The sequence below is a fragment of the Xenopus laevis genome, chromosome 1L (assembly GCF_017654675.1).
Source record: "Xenopus laevis strain J_2021 chromosome 1L, Xenopus_laevis_v10.1, whole genome shotgun sequence".
NCBI classification, from domain to species: Eukaryota; Metazoa; Chordata; class Amphibia; order Anura; family Pipidae; genus Xenopus; species Xenopus laevis.
The window spans coordinates 134,865,544-134,887,595 of record NC_054371.1 but is presented as its reverse complement, the minus strand read 5'-3'; positions in this window follow the sequence as shown (position 1 = coordinate 134,887,595).

Sequence of the window (22,052 nt, the reverse complement as noted above, 5' to 3'; positions counted from 1 at the left end):
GTTGGTGCAAATGTCTATGATCTCAGTCCAGAATGTTTGTATCTCAGGGTATATTCCTAGAATATGTGGCACGTAGTTCCTGGGGATTATCCATACCACCAGCACTGATCTGTTGACCTGGGAAAATGTTGCTTAATTTAGTCATATTGTACAATCCAGAAATATTTGTCCCAGAAATGACTTGCAGATAATCTCCTCAAGTTCTTGTTCTGTAAATGTGTTGTTCAATGCTTTCTCCCATTTTTAAAGGTGAGGTAGGTATAGTAGTGGGATGGCTGCATGTGACAGGAGTATCTGGTATATTGAAGAAAAATTGCATAGAAGGAATTGTATGTGATAGCAAAGGTATTCAAAACCTGTGAATTACAAGCCATCTGTACTGCCTTTGTGTCAGGGGGCCTAGCGGCTCCCAAAGGGAGTGGTCCGGACCAAGGAGGAAGCAAGGAACAAGAGTCCAAGATCGTGATATCCGAGGGGTTAAACAAGAGAATAGTCAAAGTCCAGCCAAAGTATCAGGAGGCAGGCAGATCAGGTTCAAAGTCAGAGTTTCAGGCAGGAATCAGGATCAGGATAGCAATAGCAAAAACACACCCAGGTTCTATAGCACAAGAAACCTATAACTGGACAGGGTTTCAGTGTCCAGGGCGCCCTTTTATGACAAAATCCTGGCACCAGTGATGACATCATCATGCAGCGACGCTGCACCCATGTGTTCAACATGGGCGCCGCTATCTTGGATTTTCATTGCGACCGCCGGGAAGGTGAGCAGCGCCATCGGGTGCTTCTGGCAGTACTGACACTTTGAAAATAGGCTGTACGAAGCTTGTGAGTTGTTGGTACCTGAAGTGATTGGAGGATAGCAGTGTAAATGTCCTTTTGATTTCTTTCCAGGAAGCCGATCGCTCTGTGGTTCTCACTAGAAGAAACCCCGGACTGGTGCAGTTTTCTGCTGATAGGAGCACCGGCCTGGGGTGTCAGGTAAGTATATACAATCACTTGGGGTGCCTAACTTTTGGCACCTCCAAGTAACTACCAAATAAATTACTTCTCCTAAAAGTCCAGTTTATAATGAATTGTAAAACACATGCCTAATGATATCATTTAAGATCTTGTAGTCCAATCCCGCCTTTTGCTTTTGAATGTTGAAGGGTAATTTGTCTATTTATTTTTACACAAATTTAAGAATCATTGCAAAAAAGTGTGATGGTGGCTTCAGAGGCAGAGTTTGAAATTTACAAAGCAGTCTGGGAAGAATGTTCATTTTAATAGCATTCACTCTGCCGAACCATGATAGTGTTTTTCAGACTAAATATTAATATAATGTTTATATAATATATAATTTCTAATCTCTTGACTGATATAAGAATAATTGACATGTGACCAATCCTTAATACTTCATAAGAGAAGCCATCCTGCCATCTTTAAGAAAATTTGTCAGTCAAAGCTGTTACCATAGGAAGGGGAAGTTTATTTTTACGTTGCTCACTTGGCTACATGACTTTATCTCTTGTATCAGATTGGGTAGTGTAACAGTGGGTTAAATGAATGTAAACAGCAGATCATCAGCATAAGCGCATATTTTATATTGCATGGGGCCTACTATTACGCCATGGATGTTGTGAATGTTGTGAACCTTAGAGAGGAAGGGTTCAAGGGTTAAAACAAAAAGGAGCAGAGAAACTGCACACCTCTGTCTGGTGCCATTTTTAAGTGAGTTATTTATTTTGAGTCTAAAGTAATGTAATGTAATAGTAATGTAATGTATTCGGGCCTATACCTATATCGCTAAGGCAGTGGATCATGAAGTTCCATCTTATTCTGTCAAAGACTTCCTCGGCTGACAAGTGGAAGAGGGTATTGTTAGTTCTCTCTCCCAATATTATGATATTGAGCACTTTATTAAGGTTGTAACGCTCATTGACTTCTACATGCATGTGTTTTCAAAGAATTTTTAAATTTTTTTCACTTAACAAATATTGAACATTCAAGTTCTGGAAAATTTAATTTGAGTTTGTGAGTTTTAGTGCAAAAAATTATGATTTAAATGTTGATAAATCAGCCCCATGCATCTAAATATATTTTAGTTAGCACATTTTTTGCACACTTTTTTTTGTTCTTGCACACAGCTAACACTTTACCACATTTTGCATTTGGTTTTCATTTTTTTTTTTGTTATTTAGCTTTTAATTCAGCAGCTCTCCAGTTTTCAATTTAGTAATCCAGTTGCTATGGTTTAAATTACCCCAGCAACCATGCATTGATTTGAATAACAGACTGCTACATTTTATGTTATATAGCCATATCTAAATATGATTGGAATAAAGTGGATGGGCACATGATTAGCATATATGTACATATATATACTATGGCTTTACCTTTTTTCAAGATTAACACTTTTTCACTAGTACTAACAAAGTAGTACTAATTGTTTACCATCATAAATGAAACGTGTATTTTTTAATACATTGTCCATTTAAACAGCATCAATGCATATACAGATCTAGTTTTTTGTTAAATTAGATTTTACATTTTTGCTGTTCTTTATTAACTGCATGTTTTTGTGGTCTACTAAATAGAAATACAGTACCAGACAAAACCAGATACATTGTTGGCCACTTTAAAACATAAAACTAAGAATGCAAAATACATTGAAATGTTAAATAGAAAAAAACAAAATGTTTGTATTTTGTCATTATTATTATATTAATTATTAAGGTAACAATTTTACTACCTCCAGACTGTGTAATGCAACACATCAGAAGAACATTTCTCGACACCTAAAGGGTCAATTTTATTCTGGCACATTAACAATCTATGTGATTCCTATGTGTATGCATGGAAATAAAACTAGGGTGATTATTTTACCATATGTATTTAGAGTGGGAGGTTGGAAACAAATGCTGTAACATTTGTTATTTTTTACATTTGTCCACTGAGATGAATAAATCATGGCATTTTTAATGAAATATTAAAGAAAATGTATTGTAGATAGATAGATAGATAGATACAGTAGTTAGTCAAGACATTATACATTTACTGTTCTATTTCTTTACTGTGTCTACAATGTTGTATAAATCTATTCTCTCTTACAAAGACATATTCAGCTAGGGTGGAGCAAGACTACAACAGAGAAATATATGAGGATAACAGATTGACTAAGCATGTCTTGTTTGCTCCAATAAGGAAAAAACTTGTGGGTTGCCTCAGCAAAGGTATTGTATGCATGCAGGTGCATTTAATACCTTTAGAAAATCTGTGAATTAATCAGCAGTAATAGCATCTAATTGGCAAGTAAATCAGCCCTGTACCAACAGGAGCCCTGTGAATGCACCTCCACTCCCACACACATTTATCCGAACATTTCCAGGATACTAATATGTAATAATTATTCCATGTATTGTTTTTTTAACCATCGGAGACTGTTTGAGAAAATTTTCCTGCAAACTGTGCTTTTATGTTTTCCCACAGAATAGACGAGCGATAGCTGTCCAGAGTACAATTTCTTTCTTTTAATTCATTTAATAATGACTATTCATCTGCAAAATGTTTAGAGATTTTGCAAAATAACCTCAAACCTTAGCTCAAACATTGTAGAGGTGTAGAGTATTTTGGAGTATAAACAGAAATAAACTGTTTTGCTTAGTGAATCTTGCTATTTAAAGGGATTCTGTCATTATTTTTTATGATGTAGTTTTTATTTCTTTACACTTTACACTGCAAATAATTCACTCTACAATATAAAATTTCATTCCTGAACCAGCAAGTGTATTTTTTTAGTTGCCATCTCAGGTCATTTTGCCTGGTCATGTGCTTTCAGAAAGAGCCAGCACTTTAGGATGGAACTGCTTTCTGGCAGGCTGTTGTTTCTCCTACTCAATGTAGCTAGGGTTGCACCTGGCCGGTAAAAATTACGCTTGATGCTAATGTTATTAATAGAAAAAAATGGCAAGAATATAGTAAGGCCGGTATTTTTTTCCAGAAAAGGTGGCAACCTTTAATGTCACTGAATGTGACGAAGTGGGACCTGGCTTTTACTATTGAGTGCTCTTCTTAGATCTACCAGGCAGCTGTTATCTTGTGTTAGAGAGCTGCTATCTGTTTACATTCCCATTGTTCTGCTGATGGGCTGCTGGGGGGGGGAGGGGAGGCAGGAAAATCACTCCAACTTGCAGTACAGCAGTAAAGAGTCACTGAAGTCTATCAGAGCACAAGTCACATGACTTGAGGCAGCTGGGAAACTGACAATATGTCTAACCCCATGTCAGATTTCAAAATTAAATTGAAAAAAATCTGTTCTTTTGAGAACAGTATCCCTTAAATGAAACTATTTCAGGATACCTTACATTCTAGAACAGAAGCCCTATACATATGGTGTAATATATGTAGCCTAATACATTGTTGAACAGAACTTCCTTTAAGCATTACTGAAAGTAATAATTGTCAAAAGCATAACTGTGACATTCTGTATATACTGGCTGCTGTTTGATATTTTGATACCTGTTTTATGTTACATGAGTTTGAGCATAGGGGTTTTTTGCTGAGGTAGTACTTCCAAAACTTCTGTTAAACATGTTAAAAAATAGTTATAGGCCTTTAGTGATTTTCAACTACAGTATATTAATAAAACAATTTTGGAAACAAAAATATCCCTTTATCCTTTATTAGTAAACCAGATTTCATTGCTAATATTTAATGATATGAGCTACCATAATTTCCTTTGTCGATTGTTTACATTACTACAGTTTTTGGAGAAAAATTTCAGACATGCTCTAAGATTACATTTTTTCCACCATAATGAATCTATTGATTTTTTGGGGAAAAAAAACCCAGATCAAATTGAAAAATATTATTTGGGAAAATGAGATCATTTATTGGATAGAATGCATAAAAAACAACAAATGCTTTTAGAAAAACCATCATGCTTCAGAAAAATATTTAGGGGGTTATTTATCAATGGTTGCATTTTAGAGGGTTTTCATACCTTGAATGAACTCAAATGTTTTCTGATTTAAGAAAAATCTTGAATGGAAAAAATTTAAATCAGTGAATTCGGGGTGAACAACCAGAAAACTCAAATTAATCGAGCTTTCCACAGGAAAAACCTTGAATTGCTTGAATTAATCAAGGTTTCGAGTGAAGCCCTCCAAAAAAAACCAGAACATCATGAAGGCTTCAAACATCTTCAAATGGTTCAAGGGACCTCTGCCATTGACTTCTACATGACCTCAACAGGTTTTAACTGGAGTATTTTCGAATTCAAGCTATTTCCAGCTTCGGGGTATAATAAATCAAGAAAAATGAACAGTTTTATTTTTTTTAAAAAAAACACAAAAAAATTTCAACCCGAAAATTTGAGTTTTTGCTGAAACTCAAATTTTTCAGGAAAACAAAACTCAACCTTTGATAAATCTTACATTCTGACACCACAATTAATAAAGAGGAGGTGCAATAAAAGCTGCTGAAAACATTTTCCTTTGCACAGTTTTTTGCTCTGCATGTTAGTATAATATGTTTTTACAATATTTATGATAATATGCCATTTGCATCTCATTCTCTGCTGGAAAATAGATACACAGTGCAACATATGTAATAAAAGTTCTAGATGTAGAAATCATTATGTGGTGGCAAAAACACAGCACTGTCAAACTGGTCTTTAAAAAAAATCTGCAGTAAAATTTTGCGACATAATAACTGCCTGTCCCACAAAACTGTGTAAATTTTGATTTTCTTTCTTGTTGATGCAAATTGATATTCCACTTACAGCTTTTTTACATGTACAGCATTTTTTATGAACTTTGTCTTTTATACAACATGACAAAAGTGTTTTTTTTTCTCTTGATGTTCCTATAGGTGAGGTGCACACCTACACACACTACTGAATGTATTAGAGCAGGGGTCCCCAACCTTTTTTACTCGTGAGCCACATTTAAATGTAAAAAATAGTTGGAGAGCAACACCAGCATGAAAAAGTCCATGGGGATGTCAAATACGAGCTGTTATTGGCTGTTTGGTAGCCTCTACATGGACTGGCAGCCTACAGGAGGCTCTGTTTGGCCGTTCACCTGGTTTTTGTGCAACCAAAACTTGGCTGGAATTCAAAAATAAGCTCTTGCTTTGAGGCCACTGGGAGCAACATCCAATGAGTTGGTGAGCACCATGTTGCTCGGGAGCTACTGGTTGGGGACCACTGTATTAGAGAATGGTTTATGAAAAGGGCCTAATGCCAGATTGTAACATCATGAAACATTTATTGGAAGTTCTGGGACGTTGAGTAGAGAATATTTCCACATTCGTCATTTCTCAAAGAACTAGGAGTTTTCCTTCTTAAACAATTTTATAATACCCTATTTTGAACAATTAACATGTGTTTAAACAGTATTCTTAAAAAAGATTTGAGTGTTAAGTGTTTGTATTTTTCTCGCTACATTTATACAGGGTTATGTATAAAAAGACAACAGGATTACTCACCCATAGCAACCAATCAAATGCTTGCTTTTGAACAGGGGACCCGTAAATGCTACCTGCTGGTTGGTTTCTGTAGGTTTCTAGACAAACAGCAAACTTTTATTACAACCCAGTTAATTCTTGACTTATCTTCACCATCTAAAAATCTATACATTTTAAAATACATTTATATTTCTGCAAAGCAGCAAGTAGATGTGTTTCTTCTAATATTAATCATAATTGAACTAATAGGAACCTCTCATATTAGGTGCTCAAACACAAGAAACAGATTTACCAAAGGGCGAAGTGCCCTTCGCTAACGAAAATTCGCCAGAGATCCCATCTGTAGGCACATCGCCAATTTACTAACAGGCATAGAGGACAATTTGCTAGCGAAAGAGACAGTTGATAGCATAGTTTCGCATCCTATCGCCAGGCAAATTTTTGCTTAGTCGAACAAAAGTGCGAATTTTACAGAAGGTTACTCTTTCGTCAGAGATGATCATATGAAGCTACATACTCCTCAATCTTATGTTAGTGACATCATATCCTGTATTCCGAAAAACTGCCGTTTTTCCTATTTTAAAGCGGGATTGCCTTCCAAAGTTATATAAGTATTAAAAAATGTTGTGTTCAGCTGCCGAGACGCAACTTCGCATTTTAGTGAATAAGCGTAGTGTTAGCGAATTTGCGCCTGGCAAAGTGGTGCAGAGTGTGGTGAAAATTCGGTCTTTAGTGATTTTGCCCCTAAAATATATATATATATGCACAAAAGATATGTTTGCAGTTCAAAGTGTGTATGGTGTGGGATGAAATGATGTAAAAATGTGGGCTTTACATTTGATTAAACCATCAGAATGATTGTTTCCAAGGTATAGAAATAATGCAAGATCAAGCAGATATTGAATTATAGCCTGTGTTAAAGAAATAATGACCATTTTTGCAAGTGAGAAAACAACATGCATACTTTTTGGGCAATACTATAGTTAGTTTCATCGTGGGCTGGAATTATTCTTTTTCATTTGATTCAGGTAGCTGAATTATTGCAATTATTGCAATGGAAAAGTCTTATAATGCCCCCAAGCTGTTAATATGCGAAGCACGAACACAATTATGACTTTTCTGGTGTTTTCTAATTAAATCCAAACTGGCAAGGTGAGTGAAAAATAATCAACTGAAATAAAGAAAAAAAACCCTCTGTACTGAGTGCCCGGCTGTCCATCCCCTGAAGAGATGTAATCTCTGAATAACAATGTGTAAACCAGCATGATATTCACAATACACATTAAGTGGTTTGTTTTTTATTCCAGGATTTTAATTGCCATAATATATGAGCAGCCTTTCTGTAACAGCTTCATTTACTGGCTGTTTCTTCTTTATTTGAAACCTGCGTGTTAAATGTGTTTGGGATTTGATTCATTTTAGCTTTTCTTTCACAGAAGCCAGTGGAGAGTTTTATTGTTTCATATTAAAAAAAAAAAAAAATGAGAAACCTACACACAGTTTATAATGAATGAAGCACATGTATACTGACTGTGCACAGATTAATTCATCTATGCATTGACTTTTTACATAGTAACAAAGAAAGATTACTCATAGGCAAATAAAAAATAAATAATACATGGAAGGATTTACACAAAACAAATGTCTGTATGTGTTTGCTACAACCTGCTGTAATATAAAAGAATACTATGTATTGGTGTGTATTTCAACACAAAAACTATTTCAGTCCAATATATTAAAAAAAGTTAATATATAGGGGCAGATTTACATATGGTCGAATATAGAGGGTTAATTAATCCTCGATATTCGACTGCCGAAGGTAAATCCTTCGACTTCGAATATCGAAGTCGAAGGATTTACCGCAATTAGTTCGATCGAACAAAAAATCACTTGATTGAACGATTAAATCCTTAGATTCGAAGGATTTTAATCAATAGATCGAATGATTTTTCTACGACCAAAAAAACCTTAGAAAGCCTATGGGGACCTTCCCAATAGGCTAACATTGAGGTTCGGTAGGTTTTAGGTGGCGAAGTAGGGGGTAGAAGTTTTTTTGAAAGAGTACTTCGACTATCGAATGGTAGAATATTCTAACGATTTTTAGTTCAAATCGTTCGATTCGAAGTCGTAGTCGAAGGTCGAAATAAACATTTGAAATTCGAAGTTTTTTTTATTCTATTCCTTCACTCGAGCAAAGTAAATGTGCCCCATAGTGTGTACAATTGGATCAGCATTAATCAGAAACTACCAATGTGCCTTTTTTTTCTATAGAAATGCAAGTTTACTTTTTTGTATTGTTTTATTGTACAGGTATAGGACCTGTTATCCAGAATTCTCGGGGCCTGGGGTTTTCTGGATAACGGATCTTTCTGTAATTTGTATATTCATATCTCAAGTCTACTAGAAAATCATGTAAACATTAAATAAACCCAATAGGCTGGTTCTGCTTCCAATGAGGATTAATTATATCTTAGTTTGGATCAAGTACAAGGTACTGCTTTTGTAATTACGGAAAAAAAGGAAATATTTTTTTAAAAAATTTGAATTATTTGATTTTAATGGAGTCAATAGAAGACAGCCTTTCCGTGATTAGGAGCTTTCTGGATAATGGGTTTCCGGATAATGGATCCCATGCATGTATTTTACTATGTTTAAGTTTTTTCATCTATTTTTGTCTCTGTTACTCTTCTTCATCTCTTTTTATATTAATGTTCTTTATTTGGTTCTTGCAATAGAATTTAAAAATGTATTTTTTTTCTATTTCACCTAGTCATTCCTCTCTCTGTCTAGATTGATCAGGGCTCTGCCCACTTCATGTGTTCTGCTTTTCTCATTTTACACCATTAACTGTTTGATTCACTTGTTTGCATTATAATATGATCTTTATGAAGATGACACTCCAACTACCTGTTGTCTTCTTCTGGCTGTTAAAGCTCCTCACCAACAGCTCAACCTCTCCAAAAACAAATGTCCCAAGACCTTCAGCTTTCACTCAGCATTAGCAATGTCACCTTTCAGCCATCCATTTACAGCTAGGTCCATACATATTTGTCAGAGACAATTCTTTTTCTAATTTTGGTTCTGTACATTACCACAATGAATTTTAAATGAAACAACTCAGATGCAGACTTTCAGCTTTAATTCAGTGGGTGAACAAAAAGATTGCATAAAATTGTAAGAACTAAAGCCTTTTATTAACACAATCACTTCATTTCAGAGGCTCAAAAGTAATTGGACAAATTCAAAAACTGAACATAAAATGTTCATTTCTAATACTTGGTTGAAAACCCTTTACTGGCAATGACATTGTGACGTCTTGAACTCATGGACATCACCAGATTCTGGGTTTCCTCCTTTTTAATGCTTTGCCAGGTTTTTACTGCAGCGGCTTTCAGTTGCTGTTTGCTTGTGGGCCTTTCTCTAAGAAGTTTAGTCTTCAAGAAGTGAAATGCATGCTCAATTGGGTTCAGATCAGGTGATTGACTTGGCCATTCAAGAATATTCCACTTCTTTGCTTTAATAAACTCCTGGGTTGCTTTGGCTGTATGTTTTTGGCAATTTTTTTTGGGCAATCTGTATTATAAAACGCCTCCCAATCAATTTGACTGCATTTAGCTGGATTGAGCAGACAGTATGTCTCTGAACACTTCTGAATTCATTTGGCTGCTTCTGTCCTGTGTCACATCATTAAACACTAGTGTCCCAGCGCCACTGGCAGCCATGCACACCCAAGCCTCCGCCATGTTTTAAAGATGATGTGGTATGCTTTGGATCATGAGCTGATCCATGGTTTCTCCATACTTTTTTCTTCCCATCATTCTGGTAGAGGTTGGTCTTGGTTTCATCTGTCCAAAGAATGTTTTTCCAGAACTGTGCTTGCTTTTTTAGATGGTTTTTTTTTTGCAAAGTCCAATCTAGCCTTTCTATTCTTGAGTCTTATGAGTGGTTTGCACCCTGCAGTGCACCCTCTGTATTTACTTTCATGCAGTCTTCTCTTTATGCTAGACTTGGATATTGATATGCCTACCTCCTGGAGAGTGGTGTTCACTTGTTTGGCTGTTGTGAAGGGGTTCTTCTTCACCATGGAAATTATTCTGCAATCATCCACCACTGTTGTCTTCCGTGGATGGCCAGGTCTATTTGCTTTCTTTCTTTCTCAGGATGTACCAAACTGTAGATTTTGCCACTCCTAGTTGTAGCAATTCCTCGCATGGGGTTTTTACTGTTTTTGCAGCTTAAGGATGACTTGTTTCACCTGCATGGAGAGCTCCTTTGAACACATGTTGTAATGTTGACATGTTGTCATCCACATAAAAGCACCCCCCCTCAAATCAACTCCATGGCTCATATCTGCTTCATTGATAATGAAATAATGAAGGAATTTCCCACACCTTCCCATGAAATAGCCTTTGAGTCAATTTTCCAATTGCTTTTGAGTCCCTGAAATGAAGTGATTGTATTGTATTTATGCATTCTTTTGTTCAACCCACTGAATTAAAGCTGAAAGTCTGCAGTTCAACTGCATCTGAGTTGTTTCATTTAAAATTCATTGTGATAATGTACAGCACCAAAATTAGAAAGAAATTGTCTCTGTCCAAATATATATGGACCTAACTGTAGGTTTGCTGCCTTTGTGTCACTCTTTAATCAGATCTTACTTTTTTACCCCACAATCAAACCCTTGCTAAATCCTGATGCTTGTTTCTGTGCAAAATGACCCAGATCTGCACATACCTAGGAAACATCCAAAACATGTATACACTTGGGGGCCCATTCACTAAGCTCGAGTGAAGGATTCGAATGAAAAATACTTCGAATTTCGAAGTATTTTTTGGGTACTTCGACCATCGAATTGGTTAAATTCGTTCGAATTCGAACGAAATCGAACGAATCGAAGTAAAAATCGTTCGACTATTCGACCATTCGATAGTCGAAGTACTTTCCCTTTAAAAAAAACTTCGACCCCCTACTTCGGCAGGTAAAACCTACCGAAGTCAATGTTAGCCTATGGGGAAGGTCCCCATAGGCTTGCCTGTGATTTTTTGATCGAAGGATTTTCCTTCGATCGTTGGATTAAAATCCTTCGAATCGTTCGATTCGAAGGATTTAATCGTTCGATCGAACGAAAAATTCTTCGATCGATCGATCGCAGGATTAGCGCTAAATCCTTCGACTTCGATATTCGAAGTCGAAGGATTTCAATTCGAGGGTCGAATTTCGAAGTATTTTTTACTTCGAAATTCGACCCTTAGTGAATCTGCCCCTTGGTTATTTTTTTCCTGGCTAGAAAGTTGAGTTTACTCCTAACAATCATTCCGCACAACCATCTGTCAAAATTTGGTCTGTTCTAAATACTGCTGCTAAACTTTTCTTAGTTCTTATTCACTTATCTTAGTGTTTCATAGTATTTGATTCCCTATGCAACACCCTTCACTTGGGCACTTTTTTCATCTTAATTTAATTTCAAACTCCCATTCAAATCCTTCAGATTAAAACCCCTTCCCTCCATCTCAGCATAGATATATGTTTTACAAGTAGTATATAATGTAATGACTACCCACAGTGAGGGTAACTAACAATAATTTGGTAAAATGCACACTATACTCCAAGGCTGCTCTGAAACCCTTGGAAAAGCCATCAATACTGTATGCAATTCAAGCAAACAAATCTTTGTATTTAATTGATAGATAAACACAGAAGAAATAGATGATGGATGGTAAATAGAAGACAGATATATAGAGAGATCGATAGATCTGTAAACAGACAAATAGATACATTTTAACTCAAAATATTCTTAGAATCCATGTGACTAATCTCTTTATGAAATCGTTCTCGGTACTGAAGCCATGTATACTGTTAAACAGAATCTGATGTGGTCTAAATGTTAAAGCCTTGGTAATATTGAGTAACATGTGAACTGCAGCTTCTTAATGAATTACATCTGCAGTATACTTTGTGTTTACATTAAAGAGTAGCATTTAAACGAAATCTTTTTTCCCCTATATTCATGCTACGTAAGTACAGGGCAGACCTATAAAACCACATGATGTACATTATTTTCTGTCTGCTTTGAATTTCATTTGTTGCTCTTTTGCCAAAAACTATTATTATGTCAGTAGCCCATAGTTTTTGCCAACATTAAGCACTAAATGCATGCAAAACGTTATTTACCACATCTTAAAAATAACAATTTCAGAAGAAATGTGTTTGTCCTGTTTTCTGCATTTCCTAAAATCCTGTTGCTCTACATCATCAAGTAGCAGTTATCCAGTAGCAATACACAAGAACAGCCATGCTGAGATAGTGTACACGATTGTCAACTTTAAAAATGTCTCTGATGTCAAACAAGCCTCCTATTTAAAGAATTTTTATGAAAAAATAAACTAAAAATTTGAGAATGAAAAAAAAAAATACTACTGATTACCCTACAACTCTACAAGTTCTCACACACATGCAAACTGTTGTACATCTGATTTAATAGACCACAACGAAAAAGATATAAGGGGTAATTTATAAGGTAATTTATCAGGGGTAATTTACTTACCACACTTTTCAAAGTGACATTCTGAATGTAATTGAGATAAATCCACAATGCAGCTATTTGGCTATTTGAACAACGACCCATACATTGGACAGTGCAAAATGATGGCCAGGGCACGGGCCACGGTAAATGAACCCTATAGCCTACATTTAGATTAATGGATTGATTATCTTTTTATTCCTAGTATTAGAGGAGTGCATGTCAAGAACAGTCTTTTTTTGGGGCCCTAACCACCAACAAATACTTTTCTATAATTCTAGGATTTTTTCCACTTTCTATGCTTTTCCAACTCACATACAGTACATCTGTCTCACTTCAAATTATTCTTTTCTCTATTTTTTTCTTCTCTCAGTACCCTCATTTTTTAGCTTTTCTTTTAGCACCCAAAATCCTATTTATCCTTTTGGTTGCTAATTTATCCTTTTTAAACCCGTGTTCTCTGTACATTAGAAAACTGAAGCAAAGATCCAATTGATTGCCATTTGTAAGTGCACACATGCAATTTACAACCTACGTAGTAACTTAGCCTAATTTAGTAACTTAGCCCCATTTATGCAGTTATTATAACTATGTAATATATACTGTACTGTATGTCTCCTCTCATTTGACATACATAACACCAGGTTCACAAATCAGTCATCACATATTTGTAGACAATATCTTTACAGATATTCCTTTATTTCAACATGTGTAATAATGAATCACCCTCCATAAAGTAGAGTAAATCTTAGCCTTTGAGTATAACCCAGCATGACTTAATATAACTATTATTAGTCTACAGTCTGAGTAATTTGCTGCTTCCATACCCATTCTCATTTCCTTTACCTGAATAATGTAGCTGAAGGTGGAATTACTTTTACTGAAATAAACTTAAAGCTATAATGGGTTGGGATGATGATCTACTTCTTGTATTTTTAAGTACTGTATATCGAAAAGGACTCACTTAAGTGCAAAGGCCAAAAGTATGTGTATAATGGCATCCATTCAGAATATGGACAATTATATGCTATAGTTTATTATTGTTATAGGGCTGCTTAATCTCTGGGCTGATACAGTAAATTCAGTATTTAATAAATATATATCTATGACAGCACAAAGATATATGTACTGGAAATGTTTATCTTTATTTGATTAAGGGAAAGGCAAAAATAAGAGAAAAGTTGATTAATGAGATTGTATTTCCTTAATTAGCACACCAGAACACAAGTTTAATTAAAGTAATCTTTTATTAATTAAATGCCATCCAAACCTTTCCCATTTAGTGCATGACATTGCAGCATACATTGTTAAAAAGTAAACCCTCCTATGTATATTTTATGTATATTTCACTGTTTTGTAATAAAAACAGAATTATATAGTGAATAAAGTACCCCCTCTTGTAAAATATAAGGATATTATAAGTTACCGAGGAGTTTCATGACCATATATACAGGTCATGGAACTCCGAGGTAACTTATAATATCCTCATATTTTACAACTGGGGGTACTTTATTAATTATAATACACAAATTTTAGTGAGTCATGTGACAGAAATTACATCACTACTCACCGTTTATAACTGATGACATCACTACTCACCGTTTATAAGGATATAATTTACAAGATATTCATGGCTTTTGTGTATTATAAACCCTATATGGACTGACGGGCATGTGTTGTATTGTCCCCATACCATGGTTTGCATAATCTCGTCTGATGAAAAGGGCACTAGTCCTGGTTCTCTTCTTACAACACCAATCGTTCCTTCAGTGTCTCCTACAACGGAGTAGCATCTTCTCCCCTACCTCTTTCTGTTGGGGTTCCTCAAGACTCTGTCCTGGGACCATTACTATTCTCCCTCTATACTTCCTCCCTCGGCAAATTAATCAACTCGTATGGTTTCCACTACCACCTCTATGCTGACGATACTCAGATCTATCTCTCATCTCCTGATTTCAACCCAGAACTCCTAACTCGCGCCTCCTCCTGCCTGTCCGCTATCTCTACCTGGATGTCACAACGCTACCTTAAATTAAACCTCTCTAAAACTGAAATGGTTCTCTTTCCTCCAACTAACACCAGTAACATCCCAGAAGTATCCATCATAGCTAACAATTCCACTATCACCCCCTCTCCCCAGGCCCGGTGCCATGGGGTTATCCTAGATTCTGCCCTGTCATTCACTCCTCATATCCAGTCACTTATTAAATCATGTCACTTCCACCAAAGGAACATATCCAAAATACGATCATTTATCAGCCAAGATGCTGCCAAAATTCTTATTCACTTTCTCATCATATCACGTCTAGACTACTGTAACTCTCTTTTAATTGGCCTTCCCACCTCTCCAGTCCATAATGAACACTGCTGCGAGGCTCATACACCTCAGCAACCACTCCTCCTCTGCCATGCCATTCTGTCAATCCCTGCACTGGCTTCCGTTACCTTTCAGAATCAAATTCAAATTAATGACCCTGACATTCAAAGAACTTCATAACTCTGCCCCACCCTACATCTCTGAACTCATCTCTATATACTCACCCAACCGTTTACTACGCTCCTCTACTGACCTGCTGCTCAACTCTTCTCTCATTATCTCCTCACATGCTCGCATTCAGGACTTTTGCAAGGGCTGCTCCCCTCCTCTAGAACCCTCTCCCATGGTCTGTCCGACTTTCTCCCAACCTTTCTGCTTTCAGGAAATCTCTGAAAACGCATTTCTTTTGAGAAGCCTACTCTCACTCTGCTTAACTACCAAACGCAACACCACATACAGTACCACATTTCTCACCCACTTAATTCGATCTTGATCACTCCCACACCTTGTGTATTACTCCCTTCCCTTTAGACTGTATGCCTATGCATAGGGCCTTCCTCACCTTTTTGTACCTGTATTGATTGTGATGTATGTAACTCCATATGTTCTATGTATATAATTCATGTGATTTAGTTGTATAATCACATTTATTTTACAGTGCTACGCAATATGTTGGCGCTATATGAATACATGTTAATAGTGCTAGCAATATAAAAATATTGTATATGAAAAATATTGTTGTTTTTACTTTCCTCATATAAGGGAAATGAAGTGAATCTACTGTACATATCCATTTAGGTTCTGGTGTCAAGACACTATAGTGCTGAGATGATTAACTTGTATGCATAGAGGTTTTGTGTTTTCTCATTCCCACCATGTATGGTTTAAAGTACCATGTGCTCCTCAATTCTTCTAACATTTATATATTGACCTGGAACATTGTGTGGGGACTATCTAATGAACAGTACCAACAGTATATACATTGATTTATATAGAGCTGTAACTTAAGCTATATTTCCACTGAGATGAGTTTAATGTCCCATTTACATATTTCCCTAGTTTTTTTTATTCTTGCTAGAGGTGCCGATTGTTCTAGGATTAACGTTCTATAGAGGTTGCTCTTTTGAAGTTGGGTTGAGACAGCATTTACTAAAAGCTGTAACCAGTGTTTGGATCAAAGTCTTTCATTGGAATGCTAAATACAACATTTAAACTAAGATGTTTTGTAAAGTTGTTTAATTTTGATATTTGCCAGTTCCCTCCAACTGGATAAGGTTCCATAACTTATTTTTATGACTACATATTAGTAATACAGTAAAAAGAAATTATGTCAAAGTGTTTTGTGATCTAATTCTAAATCATACTGGCAATGGAATTCTAGCTGTGATGGGTACTTTCCCAGTCTGTCTTCACCCATCAGTGAGGATTGACCAAGAATTTCTGGTTTTCCATAACCAGTCAATTTGTGTTCTGAAGGTAAATGTTAGTAAATTAATAGGCTGTGTATAGCAGCACATTGGTACAATATCATATCATCAAGGACATAAGCACATAATACTAAATAAAGTATTGCTTTGGAATGTTAGTTACATAGTTAATTAAATGTGTAAAGGGCATTGGTCATCCATCAACTTCTCTGAGGGAGGCAGTCCATAAGGTTGTTAGGGGGAGCACTCCAATTCCCAGCAGTCAATTTGGAACCATATGAGGACCTATGGAGCAATTAAATGCTTATGGCTTATGCCTGTGAGTAGAATCTTTTCACTACCAATTAACATATTAATATAAAGCCTGTATGTCTGTGCCCTTCCAAAATTGCACTGGATGCTAGTCCAAGTAAAAATGGGGGCCAGCACTATGTTCCTGACCAATAATGTGCATGTCTATCTGAGACCCAGACAGGAATTTTTTCAACAGTATGGTTAATGACAATTCACTGCTTTTTGATAGTTTTGGGAGAGTTTATGTAATGGGTGGTATGAAATAGAAAACACAAAGAAGAATGTTAACATCAAGTAAAATAGGAAAAGTTTTTAATGAAGTCATTTATCCCATATCATATTGCTTATCATATGAAACTCAAATACATATGTCTATATATACATTATATTGGTACATGTTAGAAAGCCTTTTATATCTCAAAATCATACAAAAAGCTTATATATCTTAGCAAGAAGGATTGCAACCGGATAAAAGTCCTTCTAAATGTATGTTTGCAAATGCAAGGAGTCTGACTGTTAAAATAGGAGAGCTGGAGGTGCTGGTACTGGAGGGAAAATACGATGTGATTGGTATGGCCGAAACATGGCTGAATGAGTATCATGACTGGGCAGTTAATATCAGTGCTATACTTTTTTCGGAGGGACAGAGGCAATAGAAAAGGAGGAAGAGTATGTCTGTTTGTTAGGCAGGCTTTAAAAACTTATATAAAGGAGGAAATGAGGGGGCGGAAGTCTTATGGTTCTTCACCAATTGTAAAGAGTCCAGCAAATTAATTGTAAAAGTATGCTATAGACCCTCAATGTAAGGAGTCGGAGGCTAATCTTCTGATGCAAATAGAAAGGCTGCTAGCTTGGGTAAAGTAATGAAATTGGGGGCTTTTAATTACCCAGATATTGACTGGAGCAACAGTATTGCCAGATCAGTTAATGGGAACATGTTTATAAACTTGTTGCATGACAATTTTATGGCACAGGTTGTTGAGGAGCCAACTCAGAAAAGATGAAGAGTGCAAGAAAGAATATAAACAAGGCTCCAGGGCCTGATGGCATACACCCCTGGGTTCCTATAGAGCTTAGTTCAGTTTTAGACCAGCCCCTATTTCTGATTTTCTCAGATTTGCCTTCATCTGGTATGGAACCTATGGATTGGACAAAAGCTGATGTCATTCCAATATCTGAAATGGTTTACGATCTCAGCCTGACAATTATAGGCCAGTAAGTTTGACATCTGTGGTGGGCAAATTATTTGAAGGCTTGTTAAGGGATCACATTCAAAATTTTGTCCTAGTGAATGGCATTATGAGCAGCAATCAGCATGGCTTTATGAAGGATAGGTCCTGTCAGATAAATTTGATTGCTTTTTATGATGAGGTAAGTAAGATGCTGGACAGTGGGGGGGGCAGTAGATGTGATCTATTAGGATTTTGCCAAAGCATTTGATACCGTACCGCACAAATGACTGCTTTCTAAACTAAGGTCTGTTGGGCTTAATGAAGTCATTTGTGCATGGATAGGAAACTGGCTACAGGATCGGGAGTAAGCACTTTTATTTAACTTGTTCATTAATGACTTAGGGGAGGGTGTTGTAAGTAATTTATCAGTGTTTGCAGATGACACAAAACTATCCAGCCCAATTAATTGCATCCAGGATGTGGCATCCTTGCAACAGGATCTTGACACACTGGCAATCTGGGCAGCTAAGTGGCAAATGAGATTCAATGTTGGTAAATGTAAAGTCATGCACCTGGGATGTAAAAATATCCAAGCCACTTATACCCTTAATGGGACTACACTAGGCAAATCCATTATGGAAAAGGACCTTGGCGTCCTTGTAGATAATATACTTGGCTCTAGTAAGCAATGCCAGTCAGCAGCATCAAGGGCAAATAAGGTATTGAGTTGTATTGAAAGGGGCATAGATTTACGGGAGGAGGGGGTCATTCTTCCACTTTATAGAGCACTGGTAAGGTCCCATCTAGAATATGCCATACAGTTTTGGTCTCCAGAGCTTAAACAGGACTTTATTGAATTAGAGAGGGTACAGAGAAGGGCAACTAAGCTGGTAAAAGGTACGGAAAATCTTAGCTATGAGGAAAGATTGGCCAAATTGTGGATGGTCACCCATTCCGATTAGAAGAAAGAGGTTCCACCTAAATATTTGGAAGGGGTTTTTTACAGTGAGAGCTGTGAAGATGTGGAATTCTCTCCCTAAATCAGTCGTACAGGCTGATACATTAGATAGCTTTAAAAAAAAGCACATAGTACAAGTTGATCCAGGGACTAGTCCAATTTCCATTTGGTGTAACGAAACCTACCTGCCCTGGTGGTCTAGGGGTGTGGCGGGGACGCCCACCGCATCACTCCATATCCGGCGCCATCTTATCTCCCTAAGGGCGCGTGCGTCTCCATGTTTTTTAAAGACGCAGGTGCGTTGGCGTAATGACGCCAGCGCGCAATGGCACCATTTTAAATGTATAAATAGCCAGTAAAGGCTTCCAGACATTGCCCATGATAGAACTTGTTCTTGTGGTTTCCTGAGCCTTGTGCGTCTGCTTGAATTCTGATCTGATTATCCATGTTTGACACAGCCTGCTTCCTGACAATCCGACAATCTGTATCCTGACCTTTGCCTACCTACGACAACTCTTCTGCTTAACCCTTTGATTGATCACCCGGTTTTTGACCCTTTGCCTGTTTGACGATCCTTGCTATCTGCCTGCTTCGACCCAGCCTGCCTGACTACGATTCTGCCTTATCCTATTGTACCGTGACTGACTTTAATAACTGTCGTGCCCCTTTGCCTGCCAGAACTCCTCGCCTTGCTCCTCTCGTAAAGTGCAGGTGGCATCTGAGTACGCTGAGGGCTCCTCCCGAAGCCAAAGGCGGTCACACTACTGGTGAAGCCGAGCCGAGACCAGGGAACTTGGCACTAGTTCTGGTTTAGGGTGCCGACCGTGACATTTTGGAGTCAGGAAGGATTTTTCCCCCCTCTAAAGCAAATTGGAGAGGCTTCAGATTCAGGGTTTTTGCCTTCCTCTGGATCAACTAGCAGTTAGGCAGGTAAAAATAGAGTTCAAAGGTTGAACTTGATTGACGTGTGTCTTTTTTCAACCTAACTTACTATGTTACTATCTACAACTTTGTTTGTCACCTTATCTATCCTGCCTCTTATCAATGGTGATAAAGTAATCGTAACGCAAATCAAATTGCTAAAAAGTATAATATAGTTTGTTTAACACCTTGGGGCATATTTATCAAAATCCAAAATTTTCTGAGTATTTTAATGAAAAATGTCAGACCAAAACCCGAATCCACTATTGGACCTTATATATTATTATTAAAAAAGCACTAATCGGATCGGTAACAAATACAAAAAAATTAAGCGAAAATCGGAATTGTATGTTTTTCTCTGAGTTTTTTCCCAAATCGCTCGATTTTTTTCTGGCTTTTTCCCAGAACGCCCAATTTTTTTTGAAAAATTCAAGTTTTTTACTATAAAATCCGAATCTATAGTGGGAAAACAACTCAAATTTTTCAAGATTAATTATTCGCCGAGGATGAAAAAAAGTCTGAATCCGAAAATCCAGCATCTCAGACCTACCGAGGTTGTATATAAGTCAATGGGAGTGGTCCCTATGCTATTTGGAAGTTTCTGTGATCTGAGCTGGAAATCCAACTATTTCAGACTTTTCTGGCAAAAATCTGAAAAATTTGGGATTTTCAGGAAGAAGCCCAAAAAAATTGAGTGATGCAGGATTTTCTCTAATTTTTCATGTTTGTCCCCAATCTCAAAAGAGAGCCTTTAACCTAAAAGAAGCATAGTCTGGCTAGCAGATCATGTGGTGAATCTTTTAGCAGTTATCTTTTTAGGGGCTCAATATACCCTTTATGTAAGTAGGTACCCTGCTGGAATTTCAGGAAACAGATTTTAAGCATATATATGAAATAGGAGGAAAGTTGAGCAGACCGATACTGAGCCTGAAGGATCTAGCTTTGTTTTGTTTCTTCTTGCTTTGTGCTTAATGTCAGCATGTTTAGTGCTGACGTGCTTGTGTATAATCATAATGGCCACCCCATCTTGGCTTTATTATGTCTCTTGGCATCATGCTTGCTATAAAACCCTTTGAACTTCTCAGAAGTGCGACCAGTGCCACAGAGACCACTATTTTAGTGGCCACAGAATATTTTAGGAAGCCAGAGCTCAACAAAGCAAATCTCTTACGAGGTTATGTACTATAAGACACTAGGTTTGCCCAGGAGCAGTAACCCATACAATCAATCAGCAGGTAATATTTACTGGTCACCTGTTTAAAAGCAAACATCTTATTGGTTGCTATGAGTCACTGCTTCTGGGCAAACATAGTGCCTTTTACTACATACTTTATGGCGGTAAGGTTTCCATTCTCCTCTGTAGCTTTCCTTTAATCAGTAGATCTTATTTTGTCTCCTATTGGATTCTAGACAATTTATTTATATAAAAATAACATAATAAAAGAACTTCTCAGTAATTAGCCGAAAAGATATAATTTTTGTTTTTAACCAGACCAATTTGATATTAAAGAGTTTCTAGTAAGTATTTCAGTTTGTTTTAATAGACATTCCACGGGACATACCATGGGAGGTCTGGTCACTATAGCCTCTGGTGAGGCAGTGGTATTTTATTAACTATAGTGCCATATTTGAAGCTAAGGGGGTCATACAAAGTGTAACTACAATAAGCTGTCAGTTGGCTGAACTGATGTTGCACTCTACTACAGAATTTAGTACATGTAGAAGGATACTCTAATGGACATTAATGGTTTCCCCAAATAACCCTAACAGTGCAATTAAGAATTGATCTGTGCTATAATGCAAACATTTGGTTGTACTTAAATTTTATATGTATTAAGCTTCCACAGGAAATGGTGATTTGGCTTAGCCCTCTAGTCTGAATTTTAAACAATGCAAAGTTAAACACACATATGTTTGTCATTCTTATGCGTGCAATATACAAAATATAAATCCTACTGTAAGATTTTCTTGTGGCATGTGGGCACTTTGCAATGAG